The 17,398-nt window shown below is 38.9% G+C and overlaps 1 pseudogene; it reads right to left on the bottom strand.

Annotated features, from left to right (window-relative positions):
- Window positions 1-512: 512 nt before the first annotated feature.
- On the bottom strand, window positions 513-5,454 carry LOC117616259 (annotated as a pseudogene).
- Window positions 5,455-17,398: the final 11,944 nt, after the last annotated feature.

The raw sequence follows: 17,398 nt of genomic DNA, 5'->3' as shown, positions 1-17,398 counted from the left end.
GGCTATGCCCCATAGATGAAGGTATTGGACGTTGGTGACGCATATTATATGAGTGTGTAGGGCTTATTGTCTTGAGGACCAAGGCTCGAGGTCTTCAATTCAATGGCCTTAAGGTTTCTTGTCAACCACTTTGTCAAAAGTGCTAATTATCCTCTTATTTAAATTGCACTGACCAAAAAGAAGTTAATGTAATGTGGCATATTTATTCTCTACTCATGCATAGTATGTGTGCGGATTATTAGTATCTAATAATACAACAAACTCATGTGCATGAGATTTGAAGTTTACACATATTAAGATTCATTGAATCATAAGAAGAAGAAGAATAAAAGAGAGCATAAAAAAGATAAGAGAAAAGATTCATTCTTTCTGATATAAGAGCTTAATAGAAGGGAGTGGAAACTAAATATCATTAGACCCAAAAGCCATTATGAAGTATTGTTATGGAAACAATAATCTTACAACCATGATTGTTAACAAGTTTCAATACTAACTTAGATATATAGACTCCATTAAATTTCACAAAATGACTTGGGCAGAGCTCTAAGAGGGTGAGCCATCTACAAGGTGAGGCCAAATTTCTCTTCCATGTTCAAGGTCTCTGGTATAAACCCATCTTCAAGCTTCCAATCAAAAGAGTTAATGAGTGAACCCAAAATCAAGGGCAGAATTCGCATTGCCAATGGCAAGCCAGGACATATCCTCCTCCCACCACCAAATGGGATAAGCTCAAAGTTTTTGCGTGTAACATCAATTTGGTCATCCAATCCCAAGAACCTCTCCCGCATAAACGAGCTTGGGTTGTCCCAAATGCTGGGGTCTCTGCCGATAGCCCATGCATTCACGAACACTTGTGCACCCTTGGGTACAACATACCCACAGATTTCAACGTCTGAATCGGCTTTGCAAGGGAGAAGCAATGGAGCTGCTGGGTGCAACCGAAAGGTCTCTTTGATTATTGCTTGTAAGTAAGGAAGTCGAGCAATCTCTGCTTCTTCTACTGGTTTTCCTTTGCCAATGATTTGATCCAGCTCTTGTTGAGTTTTTGACAGCTTTTCAAGGTCGCGTAGCAGCTCAGCCATGGCCCATTCCAATGTGGCTGAAGTTGTATCAGTGCCCGCGGCAAACAGAGCCTTTTTAACATAACAAGTCAGAAAAACAAAATGGGATTAAAAACCAATATAAAAAACACCTAACGAGAGTAGACGGTCAGGCCAGGCCAGGCCAGTTCGCCAACTCTTTGCACTTAAGTTCGAATCCCTTCTCTCTGTAAATTAAATTAATTGATATAGTAGTTTAACTATAATGATGAGCAAAGACAAAATAACTAACCAGAAACATATGTTGAATTTTGGTCTTGTCCATGTCCTCACTGTTCGCTTCACTGATGTTCAAAAGAGTATCCAACATATCATTGGTTCTGACATAATCATGGGCTTTTCTTGATGCCAATCTTTGGCTAATCATGCAGTCAAAGAGTTGTTCCATCTGGTTGAAATGTTTGATCATGCACCGCCTAATGCCCTAGGGATCAATTTTCCTAAAGACAGGAAAAAATTCCCCCACGTTTAGGGTCCCTACCCCTTCCATCAAACCTCACACAGTCACTCCCTGGCCATCTCGCTACTTGGGTCAGCCAAATCCACTGAGAAAACAGTACGAGACAGCATAATGAGCATAGTGAAAGCGGCCCTTCCAATAACTACCGCCTCACTATTGACTGCACTTTCGTTGACCTGAGATATGAGCTCTTGCACTTTTACGCGGCGGTTGGGTTGGTTGGCTTTAAGGATTTTGGCGGCGAACAATTGAGAGTTGCATATTTGTCGAAGGCTTCTCCATTTGGCCGAAGGTGGTATCCATGGCAGGCTGTCCTGGCGAAAGTCACAGGCTTGAAATGCATCTGGGACGGTTCGGTTGGACAAGAATTGGTCGTGGGTTCGGAGGACTTGTTTGGCTGTGTTTGGTGAAGAAACAACCACCGTTGTTACTTGGCCTAGTTGCAGAGTTATAATGGGGCCATAGATTTGAGAAAGCTTGGTGAGAGATTGATGGGGTTTGTTTCCAAGCTCTAGAAGATTGCCAATGAAGGGAAATGGCTTTGGTCCAAGTGGGAGAAGATGCCTTTTGGGATTGGCTTTGCTTCGCAGAGCTTGAGTAATTGAGAACAATAACACAGAGAAAAGGCTTAGCAGGACCATACAAAAACAAAAGAAATCCATTCTCTCTTTGGTTCTAATCGCGCGCGCACACACACACATAAAAGTTGAAGGAGGGAGGGAGAGCCTCCCAATCCGACAAGTCTTATCGTTTGAACTTAGTTATGCGTCCAGTTTGGACAGAAAGAAAGTTGCTAGCTAGCCGCTAAAACAGCCTTTTTAGATGGACAAATTAGCTTCATTCCAAAGTGTTTTTTCAATGAAAAAAATCATTCTTTTTCATTTTTTTTCCATGGTAAGTACTTGAAAAATCAACACCGAATAACTTAATAAAAAATTTACAAAACAAAAATCTGTATTCTAGTGGCATGGCTCTGTTTGCTTTTCCTTTAGATATAGCCTTCGCAAGGTCAATCTACCATCATATTGAAGGGCAACTGGGGTGATTTTACAAAACAAAAATCATACACCAGGATAAGAATCCCCCCTATAATAGATAGGAGCCCCATAAAGCCAAGACAGTCCAATTACTCTATGCACCCCAATAAATCTTCATAGTTAATTCTGCTGGACGTTCTTACAACAACCAATTGTTATTGAGATTCAAACTTGATGAATGATTGAGATATATTATATATACACGACATAGTCTCTATTTTAAAAATAAAAAATAAAAGCGATCGATATTGGGTGGGTGAGATTCAACACAGAATCTCGAGTGCATCGATATTGGGTGGGTGAGATTCAACACAGAATCTCGAGTGCAAGGAAGATAACTGTTCAAAATATGGATGGCAATTTTTCCCACGGGTAAGGGTCTTCACATGAATTCGACCCTAATGGTCGGGTAAGAAGGATAAAAAAACGGGTATGAGGGCAGGTACTGTCAATTTTTTGGATATGGTGTTAGGGGAGGGGGAGGGACGGTATTTTAATCCCCGACCCAAACCCTCCCTATTTAGAATATAGTATATTTAAATATGTTATTAAAGTGATTGTGCCGACTAAGTTTTATATTATATATTTATAAAATTTATACAAATCTTAAGCTATACTACTTATATATTTAGTTAACTTCCTAGTCAATATGTAAACATTGTACATAGATAATATATTATATGTACTCATTATCTTGCTCTAGTCCTGTTTTTTTTCTTTCAAAAAAAGTAGTTTTATATTGATTTTTCTTCCGTACGTAATGGGGCAGGTGGGGGAACCCATTCCCCGTTGAAGGTAGGGATGGGGAATTCCCAATATGAATATTGCAGTAATGAAGGTGGGAATTGGAAAAAAAACGGGATGGGGATGGAAATGGCATACCCACGCCCGATTCGACCCATTGCCATCCCTAGTTCAAAACCACTTGAGTTACACGGCATGAGAGAGATAAAGGTTGGTGAGGAGAATGCTCGGTGAGCAGTGACGAGGCTCGGTAAGGAAACAGAAATTTGGCCATCACTACCCAGGGAGATAAATGGAGCTGCCGTGGCTTGCCACGGGAGAGCTCAATGGAGGGGACGGTCTGCAATGAAGACAGTGCAACGGAGACACAAAAATAACGGGCTAATAGAAGAAAAGGTTACAGTGGTAAAAGAAAGGTGCGGCTACAGCTTGCTAAAATATGAATATGGTTTGAATACTTTAGGTTAAGTTTTATTCTTCTCCATAAGAAGGTAGATATAGGAATTTACATAAGTGCTTTACAAGGATATAGATACAGTAATCAATTAGGATAGTATCTCCTAATTATACAATGATTTGTCAACTATATAAAACAAGAAAGTAAATCCCTTAATTAATCGAGGAAATAAATCTCCTTGATTAATTAGGAGACTCACTTCAACACTCCTCCTCAAGTTGGTGTATATATGTCACCAATGCCCAACTTGGTAAGTGAGTCATGAAATACTCTTCCACAAACAGCTTTTGTTAAGACATCTGCCAGTTGATCTTCTGATTTCAAGAATGGTAGGCAGCTGATCTTATTATCAATTTTTCCTTTGATGAAATGTCTATCCACCTCAACATATTTGGTTCGATCATGTTGAATTGGATTATGGGCAATATCGATAGCTGACTTGTTCTCACAATGCAACTCCATTGGCTTTTCTAGCTTGAAGCCCAATTCTGTCAAGAGTCTTCTGATCCACAATAATTCACAGACTCCTTGAGCCATTCCTCAATACTCTGCTTCTGCACTAGACCGAGAAACCACATTTTATTTTTTACTCTGCCAAGTGACTAGGTTACCTCTAACAAATGTAAAGTAACCAGAAGTAAAGCGTCTATCTGTACTGGAACCAGCCCAATCAGCATCTGTATATCCAACAACTTCAAGATCTCCATTTTTTTAGAACATTAATCCTTTCCCATGGGCTGACTTTAGGTATCTTAAGATCCGATCAACTGCATTTCTATGAGAAACACTGGGTGAATGCATAAACTGACTAACCACACTCACAGCATATGCAATATCTAGTCTTGTGTATGCCAGGTATATCAACCTTCTAACAAGGCGTTGGTACTGTTCCATATTGGTTGGTTCTTAGTTCATATCTTCACACAACTTGTGATTCATATAAATGGGTGTGTCAGCAGGCTTATATCCAAGCATTCATGTGTCGTCGATCCAATACATACTTCCTTTGAGACAGAAATATACCAGTTTTTGACCTTGCTACTTCGATTCCGAGAAAGTACTTCAGATCATCTAAATCCTTCATCTCAAATTCCTGAGACAAATACTTTTGCAACTTCAGTTGCTCTCATGCGTCTTTTCCAATATGACTATGTCATCTACATAAACAATCAATGCAATAAGTTTTCTTTTATCACGCTTCAAGAACAGGGTGTGATATGAATTATTTGGTTTATATCCAAAATTCTTCATAGATTTAGTAAATCTGCCAAACCATGCCCTAGTAAATCTGCAAACTTGATTCTTCTTGTCAGGAGCTGAATTACATCCTGTGGGTAAGTCCATATATTCTTCTTCTTCCAAGTCTCCATGTAAGAATGCATTTTCAACATCAAACTGATGTAGTGGCCAATCGAGCTTTGCTGCTAGAGAAAATAGGACTCTAATAGTGTTAATCTTGGCTACTGGGGCAAAGGTCTCCTGGTAGTCTATCACATATCTCTGTGTGCACCCCTTCGCCACCAATCTAGCTTTATATCTTTCAATGGATCTATCTGCTTTGAGTGTCACAGTATAAATCCACCTGCATCCTACTGTCTTCTTTCCATGAGGTAAGGGCATGAGTTCCCATGTGACATTCTTTTGCAGAGCTCGCATTTCTTCATTCGTGGATTCTTTCTATTTTGGGTCTTATATTGCTTCAGTCACACTGTTGGGGACAGATATGTCAGCCAACTGCTTTACATAGTGCACATGTGACTCTGATAATCTACTGAGAGATATATAATTATTGATGGGGTATTTTCCGTTGGCTTTAAGATTTGCTTCATATTGTACTCGAGGTTTGCCACGATTCTTCCTTTCTGGAAGCTGACATGTAGGCTCTATGCCTTCTGAAATCAAATCATCATGGGATATTTTATTAGTGTTATCAGTTTTAGGGAAAGATGTTACATGAATGACTTCCTCAGCAGGTGATTGGTGTGGTACTAGAACTAAAGCGAGCAAAATCTCATAAAACGGTTCAATTTCCTCCTCCTAATTTTGACAGCGTGGAGACAACTGATAATTTTCCTCTGGCGACCATTTGTTGTCTTCTGGCGACTGATCGTTTGGAAGCAAGTTCTCCATGTGTTTGAAGACCTAAGGGGGGCGACCGATCGCTTTCCACTGGCAACCAGTCGTTTTGAAGCAGAGCGACATCTTGGGGAAAAAATTGAGAATTTGAGGAGTGGTGGATTCTTGATTCTCCTCATGTACTGCTGAAAAATATAAGTCATGTTCCTGGAACACAACATCCATGGAATTGTAGACCTTCTGACTAGGAGGATGATAACACCGGTATCCTTTCTAATGAGGTGCACAGCCAATGAAAACACACTTCTCAGCTCGGGGATCTAATTTGCTTCGTTGGTGATCATGTAAGTGGACAAATACAACACAGCCAAAATACAAGGTTCCAACAGCCAAAAATACAGGGTTCCAGGTTTGGGGTAGGAGGTATTTGGATATGATGGTGAAGCGTTTGAAGTGGTGTTTTGAAATTTAGGATATTGGAAGGAATCCGATTGATGAGGTATGCTGTAGAGACGACAGCTTCTCTCCAAAAAGATCGAGGCATATTGGCACCAAAGAGAGAGACACGAACTACTTCCAATAAATGTATGTTTTTTCTTTCAGCGACTCCATTTTGTTGGGGAGTGTAGGGGCGTGAGCGTTGATGTATGATGTCATGATCTTGTTAGAACTTGTTAAGATCATGGTCAAGAAATTCTCCGTCATTGTCAGAACGAAGAATCTGAATTCTGGCATGAAACTGAGTCTCCACCATTTGACAGAACTATTGAAACTTGGAACTGACTTCCTTTTTTTTTTTAATAGAAGGGAAACCCAGGTCATGCGGGTGCAATCATCTATAAACATGACAAACCATCGAGCTCCCCCTAGAGTGGTAATTTAGCAAGGCCCCAAACATCAGAATGAACAAGAGAAAATGGAACCAAACTTTTATTTGAACTTAAGGGAAAAGGAACACGATGGCTCTTAGCCAGTTCACAAATGTCACACTTAAAATTGAAAATATCTAAATTGGAAAATAAGGAGGAAATAGCTTCTGTAAATATCCAAACGAAGCATATCGAAGACGCCGATGCCATAACCATACTTCGGTAGTGTGCTTCACTGTCATATGCTAAGTCCAAGTAGTAAATTTTGCCCCTCCTAGTACCACAACCAATTGTCTTGTTACTGAGAATGTCCTTAAAACCACAATGAGTAGGCCAAACGGTTACAGTGCAATTCAAAGCCTTAGTAATTTGGGCAACAGACAAGAGATTATGATGTAAGGATGGAACAATCAACACATAATCCAAATTGAAAGAATCAGAAAGAGAGAGAGTGAACCCTCCCTAATTACAAGGGATGGGTACCATTGGCATTAGACACCACTGATTGAGGAGACGGTGTATGAGAAGCAATTTGTCCAGGATCAAAGGTCATATGATCAGTGGCTCTGGTGTCAATGATCCATGCATGTTTCTTTGAAGAACTATGTAAAACATAACCTTGGGTACCTGTTATGGCTACAGATGCAGAGGCAGGAGCCGGTGTAGTTGAAACAGCAGGACTTACAAGATCTGAGTCAGAAGATGTGTTGGGTGATTTGCTCCTATTCTTGCGGGGAGCTTTGGAGTGGTCCCACCAATCCGGGCACCCAATCAATTCGTAACAACCAGCACGGGTATGTTTACTTCCACCATAGTGAGTGCATTTATGCTCCAGATGAGTACCTGTGACCGTAGTATGAGAAGAGCCACCAGTAGAGATCTAAGGGCCCCGTTGATGTTGAGTGACCATCACAGCGATTTCCGGAGCACTGCCCATGGTCAGTCGTTGTTGAGCTTCGCGACATACATATGCAAAGCTTTGGTCAAGGTCTCATTTAGGATCTTTGCGTAGGATTTCCCCCCGAACTTGATCAAACTCAGGGTCGAGCCCGGCAAGAAAAAGGTGAACACGAAGACGATCCAGTTCTGTCTGGCACTCAGTCACATCGGCGTCGCAGTGCATGCGATTCAATTTCCTGAAAGATGTGCTGCAGCTGGCTGTAGTATTTGTGGACGAGTGCACCATTCTGTTTAATGGTGAACACCCGTTTGTTGAGATCAAAAAGATTTATTGTAATTGAGACAATATTATCCATCTTTATTGTCTTTGAATTCTGAGATACAAAAACATCTTTATTGAATCCAAAATAAAACCAAGTCTTAATAATCTTGAAATAGAAATTAAATTTCTCTTTATTTAGGGTAATGAAACTACATCATCCAACTTTAAAATAAATCCTAAATCCAACTTAAAATTAAATATTCCAATAATATTTAATGAAAACAACATGTAGCTATCTAATCCTCCTTGTCACAACATGCTGCCATGAAAGTGTTGTTCTCCCTAGCAGGGAACGGGTTAAGTACCACTATCTCCCTATTAGTGGAGGTATCAAAAATCTCAACAAGTGATTCAACTTGGGGCGTATGTTTCATAAACTGCACTAGGAGATTTTTGTATCGAATTAGCTTATTGATGTTTCGTCCTCTCCCATAAGCGCATACACCGAGCTTTACAGTGATCCTGAGACTTCTGAGACCATCCTTTGTAGCCATGTATATCCTTATGGGTCCTCCATAAGATTGACGACGTCACTGCATCTTAGCCCTTTTTTGCTCCAGCTTATCTTCGTTCCGCTTCTTAATTAGCTCCATTGTATTCTTTACTAGAATTTCATTTGTGATTAGTTGACACGAGTGGCTCCTATTAACCACCCGAGGCTTTTTCTTTTCCCTAAGCTCTAGAAGCTTGTACTACAAGACACATAAGCGAAATGGCTAGCTTGAATTAAATATAATCATGAGTGAGATCATAAACGATCTCATTCATTCCGAGAATAACTTCAAAATCATACGTCCATGTTTTGAAGTTTGATCCAGTGAATCTTTCAATTTGTGAGAAATTGATTGAGAGAGTGTTCAAAGATGTAAGGATTTGCCCAAAAAAAAAAAAAAAACATAATTACTTTCCAAGACACCGATTCTCAATTTGTTAGTTTTTCCGTTTCACTTTATTCACAAAACTAATAAATAACATATGCAAGCTTCCTTAATTAAGTATCACACCTTTGTGGCAAGAGATTACTTATACCTTACACAAATTACGTGTTATCTTGTGCCATCATAAATAAATTACAGGATAGATTCTATTTGTTGAAGAAACTTATCAAGTAATTTAGGTATGATGCAATTTTTGTTATTTCTTTAGGGTTTGAGTATTTATGTTTGGTTTTGTTAAGAAAAATTTGTTGATTCTCAGAACAAAGACAAGCACCTATCTAGCTCAGAAAATAACGAAACAAACACAGTTCAAGAGAGAAAACCCTAAATTGTAGTGAATAGTAATTTCTGCAGTGAACAGTGTTTTAGACGTTTTTGGTGTTCGCTTTTGACGTAAAATACCGCTCTAAATAGGGAATGACATAATTAACAAAACTCACAGCTATGCTATTACATATGGGCATTTTTGGGGTTTTAAGGTCATCGGGTAGGTCAAAAACGTGTTTAAAAATTTGAATATATGAAAATCAAATTAAAACATGCTTTTCCAGATTCTTTAATATTCTTGATATTTAGAAAACATGTTTAATCCATCTTCAAATTTTGAACATCACCAAAAACTCATCATGGCATAAACAGATAAGAAATCGTAATAGGCATGCTTGGAAAACGATTTTAGTATGTGCAAACAACCTGGCTCTGATACCAACTGTTAGATTTCTTTAATATACATGTTCAAAATCTTCACACAATCTGAAATACGTAAAGACATACCTGGTGCCATCTTACTTAAGTATACGACCTCTGACATACCTGGTGCCATCTTTCTTTGTGTTGTTGTTCTCAATTATTCAAGCTCTGCAAAGCAAGGCTAATCCCAAAAGGTGGGGCTGGACGGGGAACCCATTCCCCATTAAAGGTGGGGATGGAGAATCCCCAATATGAATATTGGCCGAATTGCAGAGTTATAATGGGGCCATAGATTTGAGAAAGCTTGGTGAGAGAGAGATGGGGTTTGTTGCCAAGCTCTAGAAGATTGCCAATGAAGGAAAATGGCTTTGGTCCAGGTGGGAGAAGATGCCTTTTGGGATTGGCTTTGCTTTGCAACGCTTGAATAATTGCGAACAACAACACAAAGAAAAGGTTTAGCAGGACGATACAAAAACTCAAGAAATCCATTCTCTCTCTTGTTCTAATTGCACAAAATTTCCACATAATTAAAATCATTTAACTTTAAATTCTATAATCAAAATAGTTTATCACTCATGGTGCCGAGCGTTTGGGAGCTATCATTCTCACAGATGCACATATCACGTAAAATAGTAAATGACATGCAGGGAAAAAAAAAAATTGAAGAAGAAGAAGAAAGCTATCATTCTCACAGATGCACATATCACGTAAAATAGTAAATGACATGCAGGGAAAAAAAAAAAAGGAAGAAGAAGAAGAAGAAGGTAAATGACATACATACAATAATTTATAGCCAAGTGGGCTGGAGGTTTTGTTTTTTCCCATAAACATGCACGATGGTCTTTTGCAACTGCACATGTCTGCTTTGAAAAAGGACGGTCCTGAACTACTTTAACATGAAAAGAAAAATGCGAAAAGACAAAAAAAGTACAATTTCCTGTACAATTTCTTGACTACTCGAAGGGACTTTTCTCACCAAAAAAATACATATATATATATATATAGGAAATGCTAGTAACTTTCTCTCCAATCTTCTTCTTTTTTCTCATTATATGTGTCACTTCTCATACACTTAAAATAATGACATTAATACATCAAACAAACCACCTTTTGTTTTTCAAGTTTATCCTTATTAAATGTATTGTCCTTCAATTTATCCAATTTTTCTTACAACTCTCTTACCATTTTTTTTAGAGGAAAACGTTTTTTTTTTTTTTGTTATAAAAAAAAACACAATAATGACCTTAAAAAAATCCACATGTCATGAGGAAAAGGAAAAATGTGAAAATACCTGTAGGATGACTAAAAATGCCTAAAGGGGGGTGAATAGGCCAATTTAATATTATAATCAAATAAGTAAAAATAAACTTATGTAGCAAGATTGATATAGCTTATCAATCCTGAAACGTGCTGAACATAAAATAAAGAAACACACAGAGAATTATTTTATGTCGTAAAACCCCTCATCTGGGAAAAATCCACGGGACTCCTCAGTCCAATACAAATCCACTATAGAATGATGATTACAAGAAGTACTCACACATTTATCCTAGACACATTCTAGATAACGTTTACCAACTTCTTTGTAATTCAACTTCTGTCACAGGATGATCTTCGACACTCCTTATGTTGAACGCAATACTGGTCACGATTGCTTCAAGCTCACCGGAGGAAAAACAGTCACCACGGTCTTGGTGCCCTCAACCGTATGAGTCACCGAACAATGCAAATGAATGCAATATGAATGATGAATGAATTCGATCGATCACCAAGAAACAGAAGCACTTGATGACTTACCGAGTAAACTAAGTACAGCAGCTTTTCCCAACGTAGATTCAATATACCCCAACAATTTTATACGTTCAAAAGCTACAATGAAAAGAAACAAACATCCTTTTATTCAAAGCAATTTTCTCTCACATGAGAGAAACTTGCGAGACTACACTTCCAAAACAATTATAACTCTAAGACCAATTCAGCTAAGACTCTTTTAAACCTGGTGCAATATGATCTCCTAAATGAGACGCCACACAAGGGCCAAACTGTTATCCGATTAACAATATAAATTCTGATTCAATAAAAATACAAAGTCTGATTCATTAAGGACTCTTAATGATGTTACCAACCGTCCACTTTTATGAAGAACCAATTGACTCCTAAAGCAAGGTAATTGGAAGATAAGCATTGTGCACGTCACTTAGGAAAAGATAATATTTTAACTTAAATCAAGATAGAGTTCAACTAGAAAAGTAATCTTAAGAGATAAAGTCTAATCCTATTAAAAATAAGATTAACATAAAAATACTTGATTGAAAAAAACTCAAACTAGGAATCCTATAATGAATGCATGATTATGTCATGATTTACCTGAAATCAAGTTTCTCATATCGGTCAAGTCATGCCTCGGATGTATGGGGTTGAATGAGTTGTGCCAAAACGTCCAGTAACAATTCTTCACACACTAATTTTCAACCTATGCTAGAGTCTAGGAAATGACAACACTATTTTCATACTAACAGAAGGTCCAAAAGAGAAGGTTGGAGAAAAGGTTGCTAGCATTCCCCCTACTTTCTTCCCCTCCGTGAATAAGAGTCTTGTGGGATTTACATGAGGTGGTAGGGATGACTATATTTTAATCAATAACACTACACATCGGCTGATCACATTGTTAGGAACCTTCATCATTGCTGAGCTGGATTAGTGATGAGCTGGCATAGTCAGTTTATTAATTGATTAGTTAAGAAATTAGTTTTGTAACATAATTGGTTAATTAGAGCTTACAACTATATTAGGGAATTATTGTATCAAGAATGAGTTGTTGAGAATATTGTACTATTTCGATAATTCAATAAATAATACTTGTTACCCTGTGTAATTCTAGGGTTAAGGTTGAAAGGGGTTTAACACACATAATCATATGTGACAACTGTTAAAAGTCTTATATAGTTCTGCTAGTAACTTTTTCTCCGATGAGGGGCCTTGTGTCTAATTAGGTAGTTGGTAAGGCAAAGCTAACTAAGGCAATTCGGAAGATCAACCACACTAATTGAGACACAGCCCATACTCCTACCGAAGGCAGTAGTGGGGAATTATCCGCAATAGGAGAAAGCCCGACAGAGCAATGCCGCGTGGAGGTAGAAGAGGCAACGAAAGTATCGGCTTTCTTTATGTTAGTAGCCGCGGTAAAACAGAGGATACAAGCATTATCTGAATGATCAGGCTTAAAGCTGTAGGTGGCTAGTATAGTCCACTTGCTACTAAAGCTATTTCCAAATTGACACATTATCTACCACATGATGTGGTATAGTCCTCTAGTCTTTCTCCAATGAATTTTAACACCCACACACACGTTCCCCCAACCAAAAAAGGAGCCATTCGTTGGTATTTAAGTCTTCCTCTAGTCTTCATTGATTGATTGGTAAAACTCTTCCTCTAGTCTTCATTGATTGATTGGTAAAAGACTTCCTCAAAGTCTTATAAACACCCACTTTTGTCCCACTCCTCATAACAAAAGAGGATGACGTGTATTTTACTTTTTCATTTATGAGCACATGTATATCCTTTTCTGATAAGTCTACCTTTAGAATTTTTTTTCATCATTTAATATGAAAATTACATAAAGAAATAAAGGAAATTTCATACATTATTTCATTGACTAATCTGTCTTCCTAGAGCAAAAATTCCATACATTATTTCATTGACTAATCTGTCTTCCTCTAGAATTTTCTTCGTCATTTAATATGAAAATTATATAAAGAAATAGCGGAAATTCCATACTTTATTTCATTGACTAATCTGTCTTCATCTAGAATTTTCTTGTTTAATATGAAAATCACATAAAGAAAGAACGGAAATTCCATACATGATTTCATTGACTAATCTGTCTTCCTCTAGAATTTTCTTCGTCATTTAATATGAAAATTACATAAAGAAATAATGGAAATTCCATACATTATTTCATTTACTAATCTGTCTCCTTTTTTGTTTGTTCCCCCAATACACGATAGCAACTCATACACATCAATAAGTTCATACATAATAGAAAATTGACAGACCAGTTAAGAAAAGGTAGTGTGCATGTGAAGAAGTGAGAAATGTAAAAATTTTCACATGAGAAAGAACTAACTGTTAGAGTTTGTTTCATTGAATGATGCGGAATGCTAGTAACCTTCTCTCCAACTTTCTCTTTTGGACCTTTTTCCTTTTCCTCATGACATGTGTCACTTCTCATACACTTAAAATAATGACACTAATACATCAAACAAACCACCTTTTGTTTTCCAAGTTTACCCTTATTAAATGTATTGTCCTTCAATCAGTCAAATTTTTTTTACAACTCTCTTACCATATGTAAAAAATATTTTAAAAAAATAAAAAATTCTTTTTTTTAAAAAAAGAAAATGTCTTTTTTTTTAGAGGAAAAACTTTTTGTTTAAAACACAATAATGACCTTAAAAATATCCACAAAAGATATATCCTTTTTTTTTATACAGACAAAAGACGTCTTTCAAAGGAAGTCTGTTTTAAAAGGAAGTTCATTGATTGCATTTTCAAACCATTAATTCGGTAAGTTTGATTATTGATTTTTTTTCTTCGAAACCATTAATTAGGTAAGTCTTATTTGTTGGAGTCTTTCAAAAAAGGAAAAAAAAAACTAATATTTTTTCTTATTTAATTTTTTAACAAGGTGATAAGAAAGTTGTAACAAATTTGGATAATAAATTTAAGGAAACATTAAAATCAATACAAAAAATAAGGGCAAATTTGGAAACAAATGTTATGTTATTTGATGCATTAATTACATTATTTTTTTTGATAACAGAGGGGACTAAACCCCAAGAGAACAAGCCAACCAACTAGAAGCAGAGAAGACGAGGCCTGGAGTCTCCCCTTGCATCAGCAGCCAGGATGTCAGTAATGCAAGCTGGCATCTCCTCAAAGATATGCAGACCTGGATTAAAATCAAAACTAATAGCAGCCAAAGCATCAGCTGCACAGTTTTGTTCACGAAGGATGTGTCTAACTGAGCAATTCCAATTAGCACTTATTTTTCCTTTGCAGCAAAAGGGAGAATGTGACATATGTCATGAGAAAAAGGGAGAATGTCCAAAAAAGAAAATTGGAGAGAAGGTTGCTAGCATTCCCCTATATATGCAGGTGAGTCAAAGAATGGGTAGCTAGAATTCAAAATAATTGATGATTGGCCCCATTAAATTTTTTTTTCCCAGTAGGAGCTCATGCCTTGTTAGAGCATCCACTGTAACTACCTGGTCTTTAATTAATTTTTAATTAATAATTTATTCTGAGAAAAGACAATTATACTCATAGAATATTTTATTATGTTTAAAATTGACTTTTTGACTGGGGAGGAATTTGGGGATTTGGGTGGTACCATTGCGTAGAGTTCGACGATACGAGTTTGTAGACATGTGGCACGCCCAATTCTGAGTTGTAAGAGCATCCACAATGGGAGGGTATATACGGAGGTGTATGTTAAATATACACCCCTTGTCACCGGAATCATCTTCAATGGGGAGATGTAAAATAAAATGTACATTTACATCTATTTTTACATCTTTTGCAGGCGGGACCTACCCTAGAAACGAGAGGAAAAACAAACAAAACAATTATACATCTTAGATTTACATCTTTTCCTATTAGAGCAAAAACGTATTTACACCCCCCGGAGGTGTAAAGGGGATGTAAAACTGGCTTTACACCCCTGAATTTACACCCCGCCCCCCAACTGTGGATGCTCTAACGAAGGAGGAAAGATCAAGAAACGTAAAGGACGTAAACGAAATTTTAAAATTTCTTATTGCTACAGTACCTGCTACAGTACCCCGAACTCTTTTTATTTTTCTCTCCTTCTTCCTTCTCCAGCAGCTTCAGCCTTTTTTTTCTTCTTGGTTTTTTGACAGTCACTGTAGCAACAGTGACTGTTCGACTTCCAAGCCACAAAATCGACGTTCTCGTTCACCAGATGGCCACGCAACCTTCAGGAAAAGTGTTCATCTCGTCCTCCTCTATAAAACCCACCTAAGACCCGATCCAATTGGCTAATGATGAGCTTGAATCGAAGCTAACAAATGATTAGGCTTTTTTCGGCGGTATTTTTGCATTTTCAGGCCACCCCGGGCATGGAATCCGTCGAGTAAGGTACGAAACTTCATCTAATCTTCATGCTCTATCCATTTATGTAGGTATTAAAGATAGATTTTGAAGTTTTATAGATTGTTCCATATACCCATGTTATGCCGATGGTTTCGGTTTCGTTCCGGCTAGTTCCGGTTAGTTGTTGGCCTTGGTCCAAGAACAAAAGTGACTCTAATTGATTTCCTAGGCCTAGCATAGGAATCTTGGACAGCGGTTTGGAGTTTTTCTGGCCGTCGGAGTTTACTCTAGACACCCACGCCCTGACGGTGCTTGTGGCGGCGCGTGGGCAGGGTGTTGGTATGACATTATGTTCTAAAATTATCCTTATGTTGTCACGAGCGAGTAGGAATTCGCGGATCTCAATTTGGACAATGTTTGAACCCCGAACAGATCTCGCATATTGTGTGATTTCCAGGTTCGATGCGTTTGAACCGTTGGATCGCAGTCAATTTCTTATATGTTGATTTATGTAATTCCAGGATTGTGTAGGATTTAATGGATTGTGAATGGGACCCCGGATACTCCGAAAAGACCAACCCTAAGGCTATGTTTACAATAACCGTCCGATTGTGAGTAATCCGACCGTTCAATCGAGACTAGACTCTCGGGACATATGTCCTAGGCATGTTAGAACCTCTAGGAATTCTCGGAGCAGAATTTTGAGGTTGTGGACCCCACGAGGTCCCGGGTTGACCTATGGGACTTGTTGCTTTTTGAGTCCCGAGGCACTTATAGATTGTTCTAATCAGTTGACAAGCTTACATAGGCTTGAGAATGACCTTCAATTCAATGCATGCACTTCTAGAAGCCAAGAGCCATGTCACACCCCGGACCGGCTCCGCCGTAGCGCGATATTGTCCGCTTTGGGCCTGGCTACATTCTCACCAGCCCGCACGGTTTTGTTTCTGGGAGCTCACGAAGCAACTTCCCAGGGTGGCCACCCATCCTGGGATTGCTCCAGCCTCCAACTCGCTTAACTTCGGAGTTCTTACAACTCCGAAGCCAGTGAGCTCCCAAAAGGCCTCACCAAGGTCAGAGTGGCGCAGCGGACTGGACCCACCTCTACCAAGCATGATATTGTCCTCTTTGGGCTGGGCCGACGCCCCCCCTCAAGGTTTTGTTCCTGGGAGCTCACAGAGCAACTTCCCAGGGTGGTCACCCATCCTGGGATTGCTCTAGCCTCCAACTCGCTTAACTTCGGAGTTCCTACGAACCCGAAGCCAGTGAGCTCCCAAGAGGCCTCCTCTAAGTCAGAGTGGCGCAGCGGACTGGCCCAACTCCTCCTAGCAAGATATTGTCCGCTCTGGGCTGGGCCGACGCCCCCCCTCACGGATTTGTTCCTGGGAGCTCACAGAGCAACTTCCCACGGTGGTCACCCATCCTGGGATTGCTCCAGCCTCCAACTCGCTTAACTTCGGAGTTCCTACGAACCCGAAGCCAGTGAGCTCCCAAGAGGCCTCCGCTAAGTCAGAGTGGCGCAGCGGACTGGACCCAACTCTACCAAGCATGATATTGTCCTCTTTGGGCTGGGCCGACGCCCCCCTTCAAGGTTTTGTTCCTGGTCCTGGCTACATTCTCACCAGCGCCCAGAAGGCCTCACCAAGGTCAGAGTGGCGCAGCGGACTGGCCCAACTCTACCTAGCAAGATA

The sequence above is a fragment of the Prunus dulcis genome, chromosome 1, assembly GCF_902201215.1.
Source record: "Prunus dulcis chromosome 1, ALMONDv2, whole genome shotgun sequence".
Classification (NCBI taxonomy): Eukaryota; Viridiplantae; Streptophyta; class Magnoliopsida; order Rosales; family Rosaceae; genus Prunus; species Prunus dulcis.
The sequence above is the reverse complement of the archived record's forward strand: the minus strand, read 5'-3'. Positions and strand labels throughout refer to the sequence as shown.